Raw genomic sequence first — 23,286 nt, 5'->3', positions numbered from 1 at the left:
ATACTTGGGAAAGCTATTATTCCCATAATACTTAAATATTATCTATTTAATCACAAAGGTGCTTCAAACTTGCCGTTATTGTTCCTTGTCTGAGGGTAGTGAGAAATTGTCTAGACTTTCTACATGGTGAATATATTCTATAACATTTCCCTGAAAGTAATTACAAAAGTAGGTAATTATTAGTTTCTTTAAATTTGGATAAAATTAGAATTGCTTTGGTAGTTTTAGGTAGATAATTTTAGTCAATCAGATACCATGTTGTGTAATCTAGTTTTATTAATTATGCTAAAAAGCTTTTTATATTGGAAGTCTTTGCACTTGTTTCCTAAGATTGGCATCATTAGGTGCATATTCCAGCTTCAGGAAAAGTTGTAAATAGATAATGAAATGTATACATGTATGTATAAATGTATTTCTTTGTTGGAATATTTTAAAGGCTGTAGGTTGTGCTTATTGTAATTTAGCATTAACATATTGTCCAGTCTTAAAGGCCATGACAGTTAGGTTTATAATCTAGTATCTTGGCATAGATAGCAAACATGTTTATAAAATTTGGTATTAATTTTAGTAAGTTAATTATCAATAATTAACACTAGTTGTGTAAAATGTGTGGTACTGCAGTTTAATAATTATGGTCCAGAATCTTGTTGGATGTTAGAATTTGAGTGAATATTTCCAGAAAGTTGATGAACAGTGGCCATACCTATTGGAATAGATAAAAAGGGCAATTTGAGTCATGAGGCGACACCCAAGCTCTGGGATGCTGTATTAATTTGTTGGCAGGTAAACTAATATTGCTTGTTATGGGAGACTGGCCACTGTAAATCTCTACTCGATATACAGGCTAAATAGTCTCTACTATGAAGTCCATGTGCTATTATCAAGTACATAGGTGGGTCTTAGGTTATGCATTGGATGAGGAAAATGGGAATGTATAACTTGTCCTTGATGATAGTTGTATATTTTTTAGCTAGTATGTTGCATAGAAATAATTTGTGGTAAAATGTTCATTGCACACAATGGCACCAGCTGTTAAATGATATTGATCAGTGCATTGTTACTAGATTCTTGGAACTTTTCCTTGCATGGTCAGTAATTTAAGAATATATGGTGATTATTTTAGAATTGTATACTTGCCTATTGTATTTAAGCTTATTGTACATTTCTAAAATTTTCTAATGTTATACTTTTACTTTAAAATTATGCACTTAAGCAGTTTATGAATATTAGTTTAATAGAAATTAATAGTATGTATACATAAATTAATTCGTATTTTCTCTTGATGGGTGGAGATGCATTATCTGCAATGACCCTTGTAATGTATTTGTTGGTAGTAGCATATAACTTTGGGTATGGCCTCTTATGTTGGTTGATGTTGTCGCTTATTGTAAATGGTGAAGAATCATGGTACGAGAGCTGTTCTCTTAAGTTTATTAAAACAAGCTTTTTGGCCATTTTAGAATACTTAATATTCTTGGCACCATCTGTCTTGAGACTAATAGACTTGCATTACTAGATAATAAATTTATGGGTGTCATGGGCAGTTGACCTTCCTTATGTGCAACAAGGTGATGCAAGGTAATTTTTCCCCACACTTTGATGTAGTTGTTAAAGCCATAGTGTGGTGCGTGGGATTGAAGAAATAATCAGCGCTCCACATTGTGATAAGATGGATTCCTGTTGCATTGAAGCCTGCAAGTTGAATAAATGTTTTGGCAAATATTGTAGTTATAATACTATACACTTGTAATACTTATTATAAACACTGTATACTTAATACTGTTAATTGTTTTATTGATAAATACCAGTTTATATTGTTAATGAGAATAATGATTATAGCTTGGTGAAAGGGTGGTTATATTAATTTTAGAAGTACTTTGTTATAGCAAATGTTCGTTTGAAGGTAGTTGAAATGTAATTCTTATAAATTACCCATTTCTAATAGTCGGCAACATCAATTTTAAAGTATTGAAGGCATTGTAGGAAGTCTTTCCCAAAGTAAAGGTATATTGGGGTACTTAATGTAGGTGTATGTAAGCTAAAAGTTAATGTGAATAGAACATTAATGTTGTATAGATTGTCACTGCCCATCCTGTAGATATTAGTCATGGCAAGTTGTCTACTAAATGAGGTCCCCCCCTAACCCCAACCGTTTCTTGTCATGAGGGAGGGGGCTTGGTGTGCAGCTGCTGGAATGATGCTCCATGGGGTCAGTCCCGTCATTTAGAGGCCTTGTGCTCCTGTTGCTGTCTTCACCAATTTTGCTAGACACTTTAACTTTTAGTTTCAATTTTCTAACCCCTCTTCTCATTTCCAACTAATCATTTCCTGCTGACCTTTTGCCAGTCTTGATTCTTTGACTTCTCTTTTGATGCATGGGTGTTTCGGGAGGTATACTCGCCTGTCTAGAGTGAGGGGGGACCCCTTTTATCACTCGTCCTTTCGTCGCTGAACACACTTTACACTGACGGTTCTTAAGGTGGCGTACAATATCAGTTTAGTCTCTTTGGAGGAATTGCTTTGAATAGCGCAAAGAATTTTCACTTGTGAAGTGGGGTGTTAACTCTTAAATTGAATAAAATCTGAAGTAGTTTATTTATAATTAAAATTATATTTAAATGTAAATTTGTCTGCTTAATTTTCAGTGTTCAGTTAATTGTTTGGCTAGAAGTTTGTATCGTATATAAATTTAACAAGCGCGATGCATCAAATGAACAATCTAAATGGGCTGTTCAAATGTCAGATTGCAGATGCACCTTAATTGACTGTGCCATGACATGGTAAAAGAATTGCAACTGGGAGGTCTACTGACCTCATGGCTCCAGGTTTCAACCCTCATGGATTTGTTAAAGTTAAAAAGATAATTTCATAATTGAAAGTTACAGAATACAAATTAACTGGTACCTGTACTTGATCTTTTCATAATATAACGGAAGTTTAAATAGGCTTTTTCTTTCAGAACATAGATTGGAAAGTCCTAAACTACATTCCTGGAGTTTGAAGGTGTCAATTGACATTCAGAATCAGGTGTGTGGTAGTATTTTAAACAGATTTGCATTATATTAAATAGTAGTTAAAATCTCTCATTATGGCTGAAGATAATCTGAATGATTGCGTATAATGTAAAGAAAAAATTGCCACGAGTCTGAAGTATCTTTCTCAAGTTTAATGTACTCGAACTTGGATAATGGCTACTCAAACTAATTTTTTTTGCTCGATTAGCATTAGTGAGAAGCTGACAATATTAACATTTTGGTAATTTGAAAGGAACATTATCTATTGTGAATTTGTGTAAACTTGCAAAAGTAAAATAAGCCCAATACAGAATTTATAAGCTAATTTGGTTAAATGTTTCTAATGCTTTTATAGATTACAATGGTATCCAAGCATTGACTGACTCGAAGTGTGGCTGTTCTACTCTGCACATCTATGAAGCTGGTATGTTGAATTAGTTTTAGCTATATAAATTGCCGTACCAATATGGGGGATGTGGGGGATCCTAACTAAAAATGTTTGAAAATAAAATTTCAGTAGCATGCCTTTAATTTTTACTTAAAAGGGCTTTATTCTAGAATTTAAAAATGAAAGATGGTTGGGGAAGTAGGTAATTTATTGTAGTTTTAAAAAGGCAAATATTGAAGTTTAAAGATAATTCTTTTCTTTGCACAGCAATTTTTTAACCATATTTAATGTTTCATTGACAGGTTGTGGAGGGTCCTTCCAACATAATTTCAGGGATGGTGTACAGAAAAATTGGTGAAAGTTATGCTACAGAAAATAGTTGAGAGAATTAGTTGGTAAAAGTAAGTTTACCGATATAATTAGTTTAATAGCTAGTTTTTAAATATTTAGGTGAAATATGTAATTGTGAAGGGGCCTTGAAATGGGAAAATAAACTAGTTCTAGGCCTTGACAAGCGGGGTACAATATCAGTTTAGTCTCGTTGGAGGAATTGCTTTGAATAGCGCAAAGAATTTTCACTTGTGAAGTTGGGTGTTAACTCTTAAATTGAATAAAATCTGAAGTTGAGTTTATTTATAATTTTATATTTAAATGTAAATTTGTCTGCTTAATTTTCAGTTCAGTTAATTGTTTGGCTAGAAGTTTGTATCATATATAAATTTAACAAGCGTGATGCATCAAATGAACGATCTGAATGGGCTGTGTTCAAATGTCAAGATTGCAGATGAACCTTAATTGACTGTGCCATGACATGGTAAAAGAATTGCAACTGGGAGGTCTACTGACCTCATGGGTCCAGGTTTCAACCCTCATGGATTTGTTCATCTATGTTTTTAAGTTAAAGATAATTTCATAATTGAAAGTAAAAAGTTACAGAATACAAATTTACTGGTAACTGTACTTGATCTTTTCATAATATAACTGAAGTTTAAATAGGCTTTTTCTTTCAGAACATGGATTGGGAAGTCCTAAACTACATTCCTGGAGTTTGAAGGTGTCAATTGACATTCAGAATCAGGTGTGGTAGTATTTTAAACAGATTTGCATTATATTAAATAGTAAAGTTAAAATCTATCATTATGGCTAAAGATAATCTGAATGATTGCATATAGATAATGTAAAGTAAAAATTGCCATGAAAGTCCGAGATGTTTCTCAAGTTTAATGTACTCAAACTTGGATAATGGCTACTCAAACTAATTTTTTTTGCTTGATTAGCATTAGTGAGAAGCTGACAATATTAACATTTTGGTAGATTTTAAAGGAACGTTATCTATTGTGAATTTGTGTAAATTTGCAAAAGTAAAATAACCCCAATATGGAATTTAGAAGCTAATTTGGTTAAATGTCTCTGGTGCTTTTCTAGATTACAATGGTATCCAAGCATTGACTGACTTTTAAGTGTGGCTGTTCTACTCTGCACATCTATGAAGCTGGTATGTTGAATTAGTTTTAGCTATATCAGTTGCCGTACCAATATGGGGGATGGTGGGGGGGTAATCTTAACTATAAATTTTTTTTGAAAAAAGTTCGGTAGCCTGCCTTTAATTTTTACTTAAAAGGGTTTTATTTTATAATTTATAAATGAAAGATGGTCGGGGAAGTAGCTAATTTATTAGTGTAGTTTTAAAAAGGCAAATATTGAAGTTTAAAGATTTTTTTCTTTGCACAGCAATTTTTTTAACCATATTTAATGTTTCATTGACAGGTTGTGGAGGGTCCTTCCAACATAATTTCAGGGATGGTGTACAGAACAATTGGTGAAAGTTATGCTACAGAAAATAGCAGTTGTGAGAATTAGTTGGTAAAAGTAAGTTTACTGATATAATTAGTTTAATTAGTTTTTAAATATTTAGGTAAAAAAATATGTAATTGTTGAGGGGCCTTGAAATGGGAAAATAAACTAGTTCTAGGCCTTGACAAGTGGGGTACAATATCAGTTTAGTCCTTGCAGGAATTGCTTTGAATAGCATAAAGAAAATTTAAAATGTAAAGTGTTAATTCCTAAATAGAATAAAATCTGAAAGGTATATAAATATTTAAAATGTAATTGGTTAGTTTGGTTTAACTATTTGGCTAAAGGTTTGCAATCTATAAATTTGAGTGATATCTCAAATGAACAAATCCACAAGGGCTGTGATGGTTCAAATGTGTGAAGATTGCACATGTACCATAGTTGACTGTGCCATGACGAGGTAAACGAATTGACTGGGAGGCTTACTGACCTCATGGCTCTAGCATTCCTGGTTTGGTGCCTTTTGATAATTACTCATGGCTCCTGCAGTTGGATATAGGTTTGAACCCTCATGGATTTGTTCATCAAAATGTTTAACTTAAAAGGATATGTTCATAACTGCAAGTAAAAAAATTATTAACTGTACGTCATGTTTTTAACACTTTCGCGCTTTATATTAGAGATAACTCGTCACTGGTTTTTCTTACGATTCCGCATAACTGCCTACTTTTCTCGTCAATCGAAGAAATATTTCTATAAATTCCATTTTTTAACAGAAATGGATGGGGATACTTTTGTTTTGTAGAGAATTTATTTGCGAATTTTTTGGTACCAGGATGAATATTATATCACAAACTTCTATGAGTAAAAAAAAAAAAAATACACAAAGTATGTTTGGGGGTGTGGCAGTGGGTTCCCTTTAGCCGTTGATATATCCAACACGTGGGAAATATTTGTATGTGTTATGTATGTCTGTGTAGGGAATTTTACTGCGATCACTGTCATACAAATTATAAAATGTTTCAAAAAGTATAAACATGACAAACATCAAACGAACGAAAACAATGCGTTCGTTTCTGCCGCGAACGCATACTGAGCGACGTGGTTCTATATTTGGCGCTTCTCTTACACATGCTTTGTACCAATGTTATACAGTTCATCTTATAGAAAATTTTATTGCGAACACATTGGTATAAAAAAGAAATACGTACATAGAAAAGTAGGGTCAGGAAACGTATAAACTTTCCAAGCATGATTTCCCCCCTGTGTTTTCGCGGCTAACTACTCTGCACTTCACACTCTCTTGCGGGTGGGCAATTACCTATATTAAACATTCATATGCATATGTCCGTGTAGAGAATTTTATTGCGATTACAATGATACCAAAATCAGCGATGTAGGACAACTGTAGGCTTCGCAACCATTAAGTGGAAACATTTTGTTGCCGTTTGGCGCTCTCGGCGAGTGATCTGCATAGTTTTTTTATTTGGTGTTGATACTCCTTATGCTTGGGCGGCATTTTATAGGTATGCTCTTATAGACAATTTCATTGCGAACACAGTGATACCAAATTTAAATACGTGCGCCTTCAATTATTGTCAGGACAGTAAAGAGTGTACACTTTTTCGGTCTTACCGCGTAGGCGCGCGAAGTGCCGAAAGCATCTGGGGTATTGTTTTTTTTTTTGAGCGCCGAGAGCACGAAAGTGTTAATGTAATTGAAGTTTAAATAGACTTTTTCTTTCAGAATATGGATTGGGAAGTGCAGAATTACATCCTGGAGTTTGAAAGTGTTGAATGCTTGACATTCAGAATAAGGTGTGTGGTAAACATTGTTTACTGTTTAAAAGTTGAACAATCTAGCATTATAGGTAAAGATAATTTGAAATGGTGGTTGCATGTAGGTAATGTAAATTAAAAATTGCCATTAAAGTCTGAAGTATTGTTCACTTTGATGTACTTGTGGCTACTCAAACTAAGTTTAATGTCAATGTTTTTTGCTTGATAAGCATTAGTGACAAAATCTACTAAAATGTTAATATTGTGAGATTAAATCAACATTATCCATTGTGAATTTTCAAAGTGACTAAAGTAAAACTAGCCCAATACAGAATTTATAAGGTAATTTGGTTAAATGTGTTTCAGGTGATAATGAAGATTACAATGGTACCAAAGCAGTGAGGCTATTCTACTCCACACATCCAATAAACTGGTACAGTATGTTGAATTACATGTTTTAGCTATATCTAATAATTAATTTACTTTTTCATCTAGTCCATTTATAGATGTGTACCAAAGTCCTACTGTTACCACCTGCAGGGATTGATGCAGTTTGTACTGATCCTACCCCATTTCATAGAAGGGGACCAGGCAGTCCTGCAGATTTTCCTGGCTTGGCTTTTTCAGAGCCCTGCTCTACTACCCATCCAATAGATGGACTAGAATTGCATAGGTGTAGGGACCCTTAACAATGTGCAAACATTGTTAATAACTACAGGGCTTGTTCACGGAAAGAGTGGATACATCCAGAGGTTTAGTGCCTGGAGCATGATGTACATAGGCTTCACAACAAGCCTATGTACATGATGTTGAGGGCACTAAACCAAAGGATGTGATGCACTCCTTCAGCCAACAAGTCCTGCCTCAAAATACAAGTAAGGGGTAGGCCTTGCTGAGCCAATCTTAAAAGATTGGGACTTAGGGGTTTTTGTGCTTATAGATAGGTGTTAGTGTTAATAAAATGAGTGTCCCTGTTTGATATACTTTATTTTTCTTTTACAGGTGGATGTTGTCCTTGTTACTCTGGAGTTTTCCCTGTCCTTTTGGAGTCTTCAGTGGATTGCATCTAGGAGGAGCAGCTTCCCACAACCTGAAATGGACAATAGTCAATATTAGATGTTAAACTGTATACTATGCAATAAATATTCTAATGAAACTACTTTATACTGTACTTTATCCTGAAATTAGCAATGATTCAATCATGCTGGAAATTACTGATTATTCCTGATGCAAAGTCTAACATCTAAAGAACTTCTGAAATTTATAAATAACTTACTAAAGTGAAAATTATTGGCTAATTGGTAGGTGTTATATTATAAATAATTTATTTTAAATTTTATCTAACTACCAAATTTCACTTCTAAAACAAATGTATGGGCTAAACTTCCACTTATCAATGATGTTGCATAGCTTATGTAAAAATTTAAGTCAATGGCAAGATTGAAAAAAAACTAAATTTAATGGGCCTTAATAAATGTCCCACCATAGCCCATTACAGTAATCACATTGATTATGTATTAAAACTACAGGAAACTATACAACTTTCATACTTGCTAACAATATTGTCTAATGCTGGACAATATCAAATGAGACCAAACACTACAATTTTCTACTAGTCTAAGATAATAAAATATCTTTAGAAATGTCCAATCTGTGTTAATATTTGCTGCACTATGAAATGTCTACCAAATATTTGGAATCAACACTAAATTCACATGCCAGACAATCCATTACCACAAATGTTTCAAGCTGCTGATTATAACTATTTAAAGATAGTGTATACATACACTGCCTGTAACAAGCACCATAAATGGGAAGAGCTTTTCAAACTAAAATTATAAAAACTTCAGATACCTGGAATTCAATCTAAGCTCTTAAATGAACTTTCCATTCAAACTTATTGCCACTTAAACTCACTATATAGGTTCAAACCTATTCTCAACTTTATCTGGATTTCAAATGTCACTTAAATTTGTTAAACTGCCAAGCAGAAAAATTCTGATTAACCTCACATCTGCAAGGTCCTGAAGGGGAGATTCATTCATAGTCTTGTAAAATCAACAAAATGGTTTGTTAAAAAATGAACTCTTTTTTTAAAGATAACCAGCTATTCGCACAAGACTATTGGTACACAAGTACTTTGTTTGCTAAAGCACCATATGAAACACTAGGAATGAAATACCAGGCACATAGAATAAATGGTAGAAAGGATAAGTAAGTAATTATCAAAAGAAGGCACCAAACCGGGAAGGCTATGTAGCACCATCAAATGCGCAAAATAATCAGAGGGCGCTAAATATCACCAAGGATGCCAATACGAGAACAAAAACGCATAAGGCGAACGATATTAAAAGTATCCGAGTCACCAAGAATTCTATCGAGGGGCAGTCGGAAAGCAAGACACGCTCGTCCTGGAAGTCAGGACATTCAAGAAGGACATGCACGACCGTAAGAGGGACAATGCAACTAGGACAATAAGGAGCAGGGCGGCGTTCCATCAAGTGACCATGGGTTAAGCAAGTATGGCCAATACGCAACCTCGCCAGAGCGCTTTCCCACCGCCGGTTACGGTGGAAGGACGGCCACGAGGAAACACAACATTTAAGAGTACGTAGCTTGTTACCAGTAACGGACAACCAAGAAGCCTGCCAACGGGTAAGGACTGAGGAATGGATAACCGGGTAAAAGTCGGAATGCCTTTACGAGAGATGGGACAAGAGCAGACAGCTTCCTTGGCGGCAGCATCCGCACACTCATTTAAAGACACACCAATATGGCTGGGAACCCAACAAAACTCAACCGACTTAAATTTACTGTGAACGAGAAACAGCCAATGCTGGATCTCGACAACTACTGGATGAACCGGATTAAAGGACCCGAGAGCCATGAGGGCACTACGAGTCAACAACAACTACAAAGGAAGACTGACAACGAGAAAGCAGGAGACGAAGAGCATAGAGAACAGCATAAAGTTCCGCTGTAAAGATGCTAGTCTCCGGAGGCAAGCGACACATATAAGTGCGATCAGGAAAAACAACAGAGCAGCCAACACCGTCCGCTGACTTAGACCCATCGGTGAAGACAGAAACGGAGCGGGAGTGAGAAGAAAAGTGCTCGAGGAAAAGGCGTTTTAGAACCGTAGGAGGGGTAAAAGCTTTAGTGATACAGGTCAAGGATGTACAAAACCGCGGAAGAGGGACCCTCCACGGGGGCAAAGAAGGAACAACACGAGGAGAAACATCAGAAATACGAACGGAAAGAGAATCCTGTAGGCGAGATAACCGGACAGAAAGAGGGAGGTGGTGAAGAGGAACAGGAACCGCAGGAGGGGTAAAAGTTAAAGCACGACAGAGGCGAGAGGAAGGATGTTGCAAGGACCGCGCAAGATAGCGAAGACAGTAGCGAGCACGGCGGTCCTGGAGAGACAGGAAGCCAGTGTCAACATACATGCAAAGGATGGGAGTCGAACGAAAGGCACCAGAACTGAGGCGCAACCCAGTATGGTGCAAAGCATCAAGACGGCGAAGAGTAGAAGGAGAAGCAGGGCAACCATAATCGAGCTTAGACAGGACGAGAGAGGAATGTAAAGCAAGGAGTGCGCGCCTATCTGCCCCCCAAGAAGTATGGGACAAGACCCGAAGGAGGGTAAGGGCCTTAGAGCACTCAACACGGAGGTAAGAGATATGGGGAGACCAAGACAAACGAGTGTCAAGGAATAACCCCAAAAGCTTTGCGGAATCTTTGTATTCAAGGGGATGACCATAAAGGGACAAAGAGGGACGAAGAACAACCCGTTTCCGCGTAAAAGTCATGGCACAAGTAGAGAACTTGAAGCCATGATCTGTGGCCCAAGACGACACGGCATCAATTGCAAGTTGAAGCCGGCGTTGAAGGAGAGGCGAATCATCACCCTGACAACAAAGGGTAAGATCATCGACATAGAGAGCGGAAAAGACACCAGAAGGAAGAGAGGAAAGAAGACCATTGAGGGCAACCACAAAAAGAGTAGTGCTCAGAACACTACCCTGGGGCACACCTTCGTATTGCTGAAAAGAGGGAGAGAGAGTGGTACCAAGGCGCACCCGAAAGGAACGACGAGAGAGGAAGCTGCGGAGAAAGAGAGGGAGATGACCACGAAGGCCAAAAGAATGAAGTTGAGATAGGATATGATAACGCCAAGTGGTGTCGTAAGCCTTTTCCAGGTCAAAAAGGACGGCAACAACGGAGGTCTTCGCAGCAAAAGCAGTACGAATATAGACCTCCAAGTTCACCGGGACATCTGTCGTGCTGCGGCACTTGCGGAAACCAAATTAAGAAGGGGAGAGGAGGTGATGGTGTTCCAGGAACCACATCAGACGAACGTTAACCATACGTTCAAAGAGTTTGCAGACACAACTTGTGAGAGCAATAGGGCGAAAGTCCTTAGGGGAAGTACCCAGAGACCCCGGTTTGCGAACAGGGAGGACAACGGCATCGAGCCAGTCCTCAGGGACTGACGACGACTCCCAGATCCGATTATACAGACTCAGTAAATACTGAGACGTGCTCGGAGGGAGATGGCGAAGCATCTCATAATGAATACCATCGGAGCCCGCCGCCGTAGAACCGCAGAGGGCCAGGGCAGAACGAAGTTCAGAGAGAGAGAAGGGATCATTATAGGGAAGCTGAAGATGAGTGCTGAAATCTAAAGGACGAGACTCAAGGACAGGTTTACGAAGAAGGAAAGATTGGGGAAGATGGAGACCAGAGCTAACAGAAGAAAAGTGGGAACCCAGTTCGGAAGCGACCTGCAACGGGTCCGCCACAAGAGTATCATGGAGGTGAAGGACCGGTGAAACATCGGGAACGAACTTACCCGCTATCTTGCGGATACGCTTCCAGATCTGGGCCAGAGGGATTTCGGACGTAATTGTTGAGACATAAGATGCCCAACATTCACGTTTAGCCGTACGGATGGCCCTACGGGCCACCGCACTCGCTTTCCGAAAGAAAAGAAAAGAATCGGTCGTCTGCCTACGGCGGTGCCTCTTCCAGGCTGCACGTTTACAGCGGACAGCCCGAGCACAGTCCGCATTCCACCAGGGAACGCACTTCCGTGGACCCCGGGAGGAAGAGCGAGGGATAGAGCGAAGGGCAGCGTTGAAGACAGTGTCATGAAAAAGGAGGAGAGCGCGAGAGAGAGGCAGAAGGGAGAGGTCAGAGAGAGTAGCACTGAGGGAAAATAGGGTCCAGTCCGCCTTAGCAAACTGCCACCTAGGGAAAGAGAGGGAAGGGCGAAAAGAGAAAAAGGAAACAAGGATGGGGAAATGATCACTTCCATGGAGGTCATCAAGAACCTGCCACGTGAAATCTAAGTAAAGAGAAGAAGAGCAGAGAGAAAGATCAAGACAAGAATGGGTGCGAGTCCGAAAGTCCAAATGAGTGGGCTCACCACAATTCAGAAGAGACAGGGAAGAAGAGAGGAGAAACGGCTCAAGAAGGCGACCCCGGGTATTCGTCAGAACGTCACCCCAAAGAGAATGACGACAATTGAAGTCACCCACCAGGAGCACAGGCTCCGGCAAGGAGTCTAGGAGGTGTTTCAAATCAGGAAGAGAAAGCGGGACACTCGGGGGGAGATAAACGGAACAAACAGTGTACCATTTCCCCACAAAGACACGAGCAGCAGAACAATGGAGAGGTGAAGGAAAAAGTAAAGGAACAAAGGGAACATCAGCACGAATCAAAAGAGCAGAAGAATTAGAAGCCCCAGCAGCAGCTGGGGGAGGGGGGGAGAGAAAGGAATAGCCACGAAAACGACCAGGACGAGCACCAAGCATCGGCTCCTGGAGACAGACACAAAGGGGCGAAAACCGCGAAATCAGAAGTTGGAGTTCGAGGAAATTAGCGTAATAACCTCGAACGTTCCATTGAAGAATGGACAACGATGAGAAGAGAAAGGACACCAACAGAGAACAAGGAAGAAACAAAGGCGAAAGAGCAACAGAGCACGTTAAAGAATATCAGGGTCAGCAAAGTCAGGGTTAGGGGGCATGGGTAAACTGAGCAAAGACGGAGGGAAGGAAACGGGAGAACAGATCAGAGGTGGGCGGGCGGGGTCCGGAGGAGGAGGAGGAGGAAGAGGAGGAGACAACGGAGAGGAGCAGGCAAGGACAGCAGCAGGAAGAGGAGGGGGTAGAAAGAGGGGAGCGTACCACAGCAAGGGCAGTAACTGAGAGGGAAGCGGGGGCTAAAGAAACCTCCATAGCAGGAACAGGGGGCGCAACCACCGAAATGGGAGGGGAAGGAGCGAGAGAGGCAGAAGTAGGGGCCGAGGAAGAAAGCGAAACCTTCTTACCCGCCGGGGAGGAGGAAGGAGAGGAGCCAGGTTTACGCTTCTGACGTAAAGAGACAGGTGTTCCAGCAACCACGTACTGGGCAACGGATTCTAGCATCTCAACAGGAGAAGCTGAACGAGAGCACACATGACGGCCGTTTGGAGAGCGATGGATATCAGCCCGCACCGACAGGCGGCGGGGAGAGTCAAGAGACGGAGGGGAAGGATGGGAAGGAGGAACGGAGGGAGACGAGGAAGAAGACACAGGAGACACGACAGACCGGGTAGAAGGAAGGGGAATCCCAGACAGAGGACCAGGAGGAGGATCCTTCGGGAGAGAACCCAAAGGAACAGAGGAGGGGGCAGTGGGCGCATCAGGGTCCAAGGCCCGGAAACGGTTGTGAGTCTGAGGAAGGCGGGAAGGACGAGGAGAGGAAGAGTGCAATATGCGAGCATAAGAGATATTAGCATAAGGCGGGAGCCGGCGAACCTGGCGTCTTGCCTCAGGAAAAGATAAACGCTCCCGGTGCTTCAAGTTGAGGACGGCTGCCTCAAGCCTGTAATGGACACACGCACGGGAGAAGGCAGGATGGGCCTCACCGCAGTTGAGGCAACGAGCCTGGGGAGAAGTGCACTCCGACTTAGAGTGACCTTCGCCACCACACAAAGGACAGAGAGAGACAGTCCCAGAACAGCGGAGGGCACCATGCCCAAACCTCCAGCACTTGTTGCAGAGCCGAGGAGAAGGAATGTATTCCTGGACAGAGCACCTGGCACCAGCAAGAATGACAGAGGGTGGAAGGGGCCTACCATCAAAGGTAATCTTCACAACCCGGAGGGGTTGACGGCGACTACCACGAGGGGGACGAGTAAACGTGTCCACCTGGAGAATAGAATGGCCCTGGGCAGCAAGGATATGCCGAATATCGTCGTGGCAGTCGCGCAGGTCCCGAACACCGGTCGCAACATGGGGCGGGAGCAAAATAGTGCCAACACTGGCATTCAACTGAGCATTCTTCGAGACCCGAACAGGGGTCTCGCCAAGGCAGGATAAGGCAGCCAAGCGGGAAGCAGCATCCTGAGAAGGAGCAGCAACGACACGTGTACCGAGACGAGTGGGGTTGAAAGTAATGGAGGCATCCACGAAATCAACGAGATGTCGATGGAGGGAGAAATCGTCAGGAGATCAAAATATTTGCCCACGAAGCGGGACCAAACAAGGCTTGATAGGTAGCAGAACTGGAAGGAATCGAGCGGGGGCGGCCGTGACGAGGACGGCGGTGAGAACCCCCAGAGAGGGGTTAAAAGGCGCAGTAGTTTCAACTAGAGAAGGAGCCGCGCCAGGGAACGAGGTAGTCACCACTGGGGGCTTGGGGCTCGACCCAACCACAGAGGCCAAAGGAGGAGCAAGGTCAGGGCCCAATACAGTGGAGGCTACAGAGCCCGGTCTTCCAATACGGACCGACTCGGGGGCTTGGTCGCCCACCCCACGAGCCTGAGAAGGTAAACCAGAAGCAGCCGAAACAGGGGTTATCATCATTACGAAAAGAAGAATTCATTCACGAATGTGCCCCCACACCCACCATGGAGCCACAATTAGAGGCAGGACACCCAACAAGAAGCTATCGCCGATCTTGCCGGGGCCTCCTAGGGGTGCGTCGTGAGTATACGCCCCACAAACGCCACCTTAAGAAACCGACAGTCCGTCGAGATCGAGTTCAGTGACGAAAGGGGGATTGACAATAAAAGGTTCTCCTCGCTCTCGACGTCGGGTACTACAGTTCTACGGGTGCAAGAGTATGCCTCCTCAAGCACCCGGGCGTCAAAATAGAAGAAGTCCAAGGGAAGAACCAGAACGAGCAAAAGGTCGGCAGGAAACGGCAAGCAGATAGGAGAAGAGGGGGGAGAAAAACGAAACGGAAGGAAAAGGAAAAGATGCCCAGCAGAATTGGAGAGGACGGCAGCAGGAGCACAAGGCAAGAAAAGGACAGAGGACTGTCCCAAGGAGCATCACACTCCGGCAGCCGCCCACTAAGCCCCCACACGGCGACAACGAGCTGAGCGGGGAGGGGTGGTAGAAAGGATAAAAAGAAGGCTTAATTAAACCAAAGAAATTAAAGGTTCCTCCAAAAAAGATTTGACTGGAGGCATACCACAAGGGTCTATACCTTATATATATCAATAACAAATCAAAATATTAAAAACCACATCAAATTTGCAGATGACGCCAAGATTTATGGTATAAAGAACATGAAACTATTATATCGAGTCCTTACAAAGATCTACATGAACTCTAAAAATGGTTCAAAGACTGGCAAATTCTTCTTAACCCTTGCACTGCTCACCTATTTTCGGCAAAAACGTCTTGGTGCAATTGTCAAGGACATATTTTTGTTATTTTTACTAATGTTCAGGTAAATTTAATGTTAAAATGTTTCCAAAGTCAACTATTTCCATTTCAAAACACAAATAGTAATGAAAACATTAAAAAACATTAAAATATAGCCAAATTAAAAAACAAAAAGCACAACTCTCTGAGCGCCTAAAGGCGCTTTGCGCAGTGCAGTGGTTAATATACGTTTAACATTGCAAAACCTTAGAGGTGAGCCAGAACAATCCATATGGTGCAGGCAAAATCTCTTTTAAACTGCGTGGCTTCTGCAAAAATTCCCCTACAATAAAACACTGTTTTGTGCGAGATGGTAAAATTATAGCTAGGAGGACTGACACTGGAAAAACCTATTCAATAACCACAGAAGCTCACCTTAATTCTTTCCTCAGTGACTGTGGGATATCTGCTGTATAGCCTGAATTCAAATTATAATCTCATTTAACTAACTACCTTTGTGTACTCTAGCTCTGCCTTTCCCTTCAAAAGGTTTTAACTTTAGTTAAAAGAAAAAAAAAATAATATTGTCATCTATATTATTGTCTTTTTTTCTTTTTACTCCCATGTTCCAATAGTACACTGGCTTTGCCTGTGTCCTCTAGTATTAACTTCATTATCTAGTGTTCCTGAGTGTATCTCTATTTAAACTACCTCAGTTTGTTTTAGTGTAACTTTAGTATTCAACTATAATGTACTTATAATAGTATAGTAAGCAAGCTTTTCATCTTATAGATTTCATAATTGTTTTTTTTTTTACTTTTTTGGTCATCTATTGTTATTAATTATTCTAGTTAATTGTTTACATTCCTAGTTCACATTAAGTTTTTTTTTTCTTTTTACTTAAAATTACCATTAAGATTATTTTACTTTAGAATTTTTAATCTACTTTTTTCTTTGTTTTCTATTTTGTAATTTGCCATTCTTGCCTTGTTTTCCTGCAAACAGCCTTTTTATGCAGACAAGTATAGACCCAGAACTAAACCTCTTATCCACTATCTATGACAATCATCACTTCAATGATCAAAATTGCAGATATTTTACAGCACATGATGTAAACAATGTATTAACAGATAATCACAATATCTCTGTAATCAACTTGAACGTTAGATCCCTAGGTAAACACTTCGATGATGTTAGTGCCTTGATTGAAACTGTTGACAACAAATTCTCTTTTATTATACTTACTGAAACGTGGTTGAAAGAGGATAATACTCAACTCTTTAACATGCCTAACTACTCGGCAATTCACAACTGTCGTCAAATGCAGAGAGGTGGTGGTACTGCTCTTTACTACCACCAAGAACTAACATGCTTAAAAATAATTTGAACTAGGGACTGCTGTGGGGAGTATATCTTCGCCAGTTTCAGAGTCAAGGGTGCCGAGTCTGTCCTGTCTGTGGGTGCAGTCTATAGAATTCCTAACACTGACGTGTCTGAATTCAACTCAAACCTTAGAAATCTAATACTAGATAACAGATTGAACAAAAACCATCTAATTATCGCAGGGGACTTTAATATTGACCTCTGCGAGCCTGAACACCCTACTGCTGTTAGCTTCCTCAACTGTATGAATTCCTGCTTCCTCATACCCTTAATCACTAGACCAACTAGAATCACTGATAGTACTGCTACGACTCTAGATCACATCTGGACCAACATAACCTCTCCACTTACTTCAGGTATAATCACCGATAGCACTACAGACCATTACCCCACATTTCTCTTAACTAACATTAGCAAACCACCTCTAGAGACAAGGGAGTTAAGCTTTAGGCTGCACAATGAAACTGCTATAAACAATTTTATAACTGCTGCTGATAATGTCAACTGGGAGTCCGAGTTAGGTAACATAGGGGACATCAACCTAGCAGTGCAATCTTTTCTTCAAACAACTCTTAGCCTTTATAACACCCACTGTCCTATGCTTACAAAACAAGTCACAAGCAAAAGACTTAACAATCCTTGGCTTACAAAGGGAATACTTAAATCCATTAACAAAAAACACGACCTTGAGAAGAAGTATAGGCTAGGAACAGTCTCCAAAGAATTCTCAAAGAATTACTCGTTACTGCTATCTAAAATAATTAGACGAGCAAAAACTAAATACTATGAAGATAAATTTACCCAAATAAAGAGCAACATTAAAAAAACTTGGAGCACAATTTCACAAATATTGGGATCAAAGAAGATTTTAAATAACAAACCAACACTCCTTTCCAATAATGCTGGTCAGCTTTCAGCCTCTGATTCTGCTATTGAGTTCAATAAGTTCTTCTCTTCCATTGGGTCATCCCTTGCAAATGATATTCCATCTTCCTGTACTGATGTTAAGGACTATCTTACAGGTAACTATCCACAGTCTCTGTACCTAAAGCCTACTAGTTCCACTGATGTCAATGAAATAATCCTTTCCCTTAAAACCAAGTCTAGTGCCCTCGAGGAGATACCAACTTTAATTTACAAAAAAGCCTCCAGATCTCTAGCCCCTGCTATTGCATTGCTCTTCAACAAGTCACTTGAACTCCAAACCTTTCCTGACATTCTAAAAAAAGCAAGAGTAACCCCTGTCCACAAATGTGGTGATCTCACAGATGTTAACAACTACAGACCTATATCAATCCTGCCTAACTTGTCAAAAATATTCGAAAAACTAATCTACAAGCAGCTTTACTCTTTTCTAGCCAAACACAATATACTTAGCTCTTGTCAATATGGCTTCAGACCCAAAAAAAGCACTAACGATGCACTTATTAGTATGATTAACTTAATTCACGCAGCTCTTGATAAAAAGGAGTTTTCTGTTGGGTTATTTGTGGACCTGCGTAAGGCTTTTGACACTGTCAACCATCAAAACCTTCTTCTTAAATTACATCATTATGGAGTCAGAGGACACTCCCTGCAATACCTCAAATCTTATCTTACTGACTGGCTCCAGTATGTTTCTGTGAATAATACAATTTCTCCCACCCTACCCATCAACATTGGTGTTCCTCAGGGCAGCATACTTGGCCCTCTCCTCTTTCTCATCTACATTAATGACCTTCCAAATGCCTCCCAACACCTCAAACCAATTCTATTTGCTGACGACACAACCTTCATTTAATCCAGTCCTGACCCCCTTGCTCTAAATGCCACAGTAAATACTGAGCTAGAGAAAGTCCATCTTTGGCTAACCGCCAACAAACTCACCCTTAACATTGACAAAACGTTTTATATTCTGTTTGGCAATAAGTCCTCTAATCAGATAAATCTCAAAATAAACAATACCCAAATTTGTAACAAATTAGATGGCAAATTCCTTGGCGTTCTCATCGACCACAAGCTGAATTTCCAGGGTCACATTCTAAATATATCAAAAAAAGTTTCAAAAACTGTTGGCATTCTTTCTAAGATCAGATATTATGTACCCCGCCCTGCCCTGGTTACTCTCTATTACTCCCTCATCTATCCATACCTCAACTATGGTATTTGTGCTTGGAGTTCTACTACCCAAAATCATTTACGTCCTCTTATTACCCAACACAAAGCTGCTATTAGGACAATATCCAACTCTGGCCCCAGACATCACTCGGTACCCTTACTCAAATCTCTGAATATGTTAGATATTAAGTCACTGCACATTCTCTCTTGTGTATTATACATATATAAAACGCTGAACTGTAATGCCAATCCTGACCTCAAAAGCTTCATTGAAGGTTGTAACAGAACCCATGAGCACCACACCAGAAATAAATACAGTTTTGATATTCCTAGAGTACGACTTAATCAAACTAGAAATGCTCTACAAATCAAGGGACCCAGAATGTGGAATGACCTTCTGAGCCATGTTAAAGACTGTACCTCTCTCAACAAGTTTAAGATAAAAACTAAACACTACCTAATAAATTCCCTGTAACCTACCTCACTCCTCTATTGTCAAACCATGTCTGTAATTTTTTTTTTTTTTTTTTTTTTTTAAACAACACTGTTTGTCAACCTATTGTATTTGTGTTGCTTTTTCAGTCATGTTCCCCCCCTTTTTTTTTATCTTTATTTGTATTTGTTCTCAACACTTTTTATTCTTTATGCTCAATTAGTATTAAGTTCTAGATATTAATGTTTTTCTTGCCCGAAACACATTGCGTAATAGTGGCTTTAGGCATTGTATGTACTAGCTCTATCTTTATATCAATCCATTAATGTAACATCACTTGTATGTATGTATGTACCTTACCTGAATAAACATATTTATTTTATTTTATTTTATTTATTTTATATCACAACTACCAAATTAACATTAAAATGAAGCAGAACGATGAAATAAAGGACCTTGAGCAAGAATCCATCATTAACCAAAAGTTGCTGCACTAATATCACAATTACTAACAAAACTTTTGAAATAATTTAGCGACATTTTGACTTTAAGGAAAAGAAGGTAGTTATTCTACTGTCAAAACACTTATACACCAGATATCTATTATCACTTAGATAATTGTATCCAAGCATGGACACCCCCCCCCCACTCTCTTTAAAAAAACACATCTACTTTCAAACAACTTCAACACTGGCCAACAAAAATATTTCTAAAACTAAGTCGACTAATACCAGGAACAACTGAGGGCCACGACAAACACTGCAGCCCTCTCCTACCCCCAAGTCTTATGCTATTAATGATCCAAAAAATTTTGATATACTTCCTACAGACGAGTCCCGTGACAGGACGACTTGGCGAGTAAACTGAAGCACGATACAGGTGTCAACAGACATCAGTCAGCCCACTTGTCACCACAGTGGATAAATAACATTATAACCCGCAATTTTGTACGACTCCCAGTGGCCATTTAAATCAATAAAACCCAGGGTTGTGGCAATGTTATACAGCATAAGGTAAGGTATACAGGAATGCCTGGTAATGTCTAGTCCTTGTATGTCCTTTAGGCGACTAAACTGAATAACAACATTTCTGGTGTTAGACTATTTAATCCGAGTTTCTCAATCGGTACAAACTTTTAAAACCAAATAGGAATGCGCTTTAAACGTCCATTTATTTGGAGGTTCTGCTTACCAGAATACAAATTACCGAGCTATGAAAGTACAGAGCACCACTTGGTTTCCGAACTTTAGTTATCCGAAACTTCCAGTTTCCCGATTGGGGTTGGGGAGTCATGCTACCCGAACAAAGTTCGGGTAGGAAGGGGTCCGCCAAGTGTCACGCCGGCTTGTTGTGGTGGGAGGGAGATGGTCCAGTTTGCCCACTGTGACTTCACAGATTCACGGCCTATTATTCCTATTATTTTGAATTGCCATAACGCTGGAATGTTCATTCTGTGCTTTTGTTTTACATATCTGCACAATCAAGAAACATCTGTGCACCATGTCGGCTCCAAATGCACGCATTGCGTCAGTGATGGCTGACCAGTGGGTGGATGGATGAGGGAGCTTAGGTGGGAGGCAGTATGAGAGAGGGGGGGGGAGAATTAGTCAGAAAGGGAGGGAGGGAGAGAGAGATGCTAGGAGGGAGTGGGAGGGAGAGAGAGATGCTAGGAGGGAGGGAGAGAGAGATGCTAGGAGGGAGGGAGAGATGCTAAGAGGGAGGGGGAGGTAGGGAGAGATGCTAGGAGGTAGGCAGGAAGGGACAGAAGTAGTGAGAATTAGGGAGGGAAAGGCAGGCAGGCAGGCAGGCAGGCAGGCACAGGCAGGCAGGCAGGCTAGCTTGCAGGCAGGCTGGCAGGCAGGGAGTGAGTGGTAGTCACGCGGTGACCTTGAGAGATGGGATGTAGGGGGGCGGGTGGTTTGTTGGTGGTGGGGGTGAGACCGGCTCATTCCCGAAGATAAGCCTAACACACACTACCCGTTAGCATGATGGCAGGCAGGCAGGCTTGCAGGCTGGGAAGGAGGCAGGCAGGCAAGCAGGCTTGCAGGCTGGGAAGGAGGCAGGCAGGCAGGCAGGCTTGCAGGCTGGGAAGGAGACCCCCCTGCAGTTTTCAAAATATCTCAAACATCCCAATTTCAAGGCCCGAGCCATATTTTGGAGCCAAATTCTGGCTCTCTGCACGTATTCGCAGTTTGAAAATACGACCTTTTTTACCGAACATATGCCAAGTACTGAAAGCGGCAGTGGGACATATTTTGCCCAAACCCCCCCTGCAGATTTCAAAATATCTCAAACATCCCAATTTCGAGGCCTGAGCCATATTTTTGAGCCAAATTCTGGCTCTCTGCACGTATTCGCAGTTTGAAATTACGAAATTTTTTACCGAACACATGCCAATTACTGAAAGCGGCGGTGGGTCATATTTTGCCCAAACCCCCCTGCAGTTTTCAAAATATCTCAAACATCCCAATTTTGAGGCCTGAGCCATATTTTGGAGCCAAATTCTGGCTCTCTGCACGTATTCGAAGTTTGAAATTACGATTTTTTTTACCGAACATATGCCAAGTACTGAATGTGGCGGTGGGTCATATTTTGCCCAAACCCCCCAGCAGTTTTCAAAATATCCCAAACATCCCAATTTCGAGGCCTGAGCCATATTTTTGAGCCAAAGTCTGGCTCTCTGCACGTATTCGCAGTTTGAAATTACGAAATTTTTTACCGAACACATGCCAATTACTAAAAGCGGCGGTGGGTCATATTTTGCCCAAACCCCCCTGCAGTTTTCAAAATATCTCAAACATCCAAATTTTGAGGCCTGAGCCATATTTTGGAGCCAAATTCTGGCTCTCTGCACGTATTCGCAGTTTGAAATTACGACTTTTTTATACCGAACATATGCCAAGTACTGAAAGCGGCGGTGGGTCAAATTTTGCCCAAACCCCCCAGCAGTTTTCAAAATATCCCAAACATCACAATTTCGAGGCCTGAGCCATATTTTGGAGCCAAATTCTGGCTCTCTGTTTCTTATCTCTACTGGAGATAAGAAACAGCCAATGTTGATTTTCAACTACCAAAGGATGGACTGGATTAAAGGATTCTAGAGCCATGAGGGCACTGCAAGTGTCAACTACAAACACAGAGGAGGATTGACAGCGAGAAAAGAGTTGATGAAGAGCATAGAGAATAGCATAAAGTTCTGCCATGAAGATGCTAGTCTCCGGAGGCAGGAGACACAAAGGTGCAGTCAGGAAAAACAACAGAGTAGCCTACACCGTCTGCAGACTTAAGACAAATTGGTGAAGACGGAAATAGAGTGGAAGTGTGAAGAAAAGTGTTCAAGGAAAAGGTGATTTAGAACTGTAGGAGGGGTAAACGTTTTAGTCATGTGGGTCAAGGCTTACAGAATTTAGGAACGGGGACCCCTCCATAGGGGCAAAGACGGAATGACACGAGGGGAAATATTGGTAACACAAACTGAAAGAGCATTTTGTAAGAGAGACAACCGTACAGAAAGAGATAGGTGGTGAAGGGGAACAGGAACCACAGGATGGGTAAAGGTCAAGGCATGACATAAGCAAGAGTGAGGGTGCTGTAAGGACCGTGCAAGGTGGAGAAGACAGTAGCGATCATGGCGATCCTGTAGAAACAGGACGCCAGTTTCAACATACAGGCTTAGGGTAGGTGTCGAAGGAAAGGTACCAGAGCTGAGCCGTAACCCAGTATGATGCAGTGTGTCCAGATGGTGAAGGGTAGA

At 40.8% G+C, this 23,286-nt stretch overlaps 2 long non-coding RNA genes across 5 annotated transcripts in view; one reads left to right on the top strand and one right to left on the bottom strand.

Annotated features, from left to right (window-relative positions):
* LOC123774873 (uncharacterized) overlaps positions 1 to 8,133 on the top strand; it is a 12,932-nt gene extending 4,799 nt beyond the window's left edge. The window contains exons 3-12 of one of the 4 annotated variants that reach the window (XR_011225485.1): positions 680 to 783; positions 2,960 to 3,027; positions 3,370 to 3,438; positions 3,705 to 3,803; positions 4,413 to 4,480; positions 4,828 to 4,897; positions 5,170 to 5,271; positions 6,943 to 7,013; positions 7,341 to 7,407; positions 7,977 to 8,133. This is a non-coding gene — a long non-coding RNA (uncharacterized lncRNA). Of the gene's footprint in view, positions 1 to 679; positions 784 to 2,959; positions 3,028 to 3,369; positions 3,439 to 3,704; positions 3,804 to 4,412; positions 4,481 to 4,827; positions 4,898 to 5,169; positions 5,272 to 6,942; positions 7,014 to 7,340; positions 7,413 to 7,976 lie in introns of all 4 variants that reach the window. The other 3 variants (XR_011225486.1, XR_006774994.2, XR_006774995.2) reach the window with 3 other exon arrangements.
* The window catches only part of LOC138358570 (uncharacterized), a 27,977-nt gene continuing 12,635 nt past the window's right edge, over positions 7,945 to 23,286 (bottom strand). Inside the window, exon 5 of the long non-coding RNA XR_011225487.1 lies at positions 7,945 to 8,064. This is a non-coding gene — a long non-coding RNA (uncharacterized lncRNA). The remainder of the gene's footprint in view (positions 8,065 to 23,286) is intronic.

This window comes from Procambarus clarkii, chromosome 84 (genome assembly GCF_040958095.1).
Source record: "Procambarus clarkii isolate CNS0578487 chromosome 84, FALCON_Pclarkii_2.0, whole genome shotgun sequence".
NCBI lineage: Eukaryota > Metazoa > Arthropoda > Malacostraca > Decapoda > Cambaridae > Procambarus > Procambarus clarkii.
Note: the sequence above shows the minus strand (reverse complement) of the source record. Positions and strands in the feature narration are given on the sequence as shown.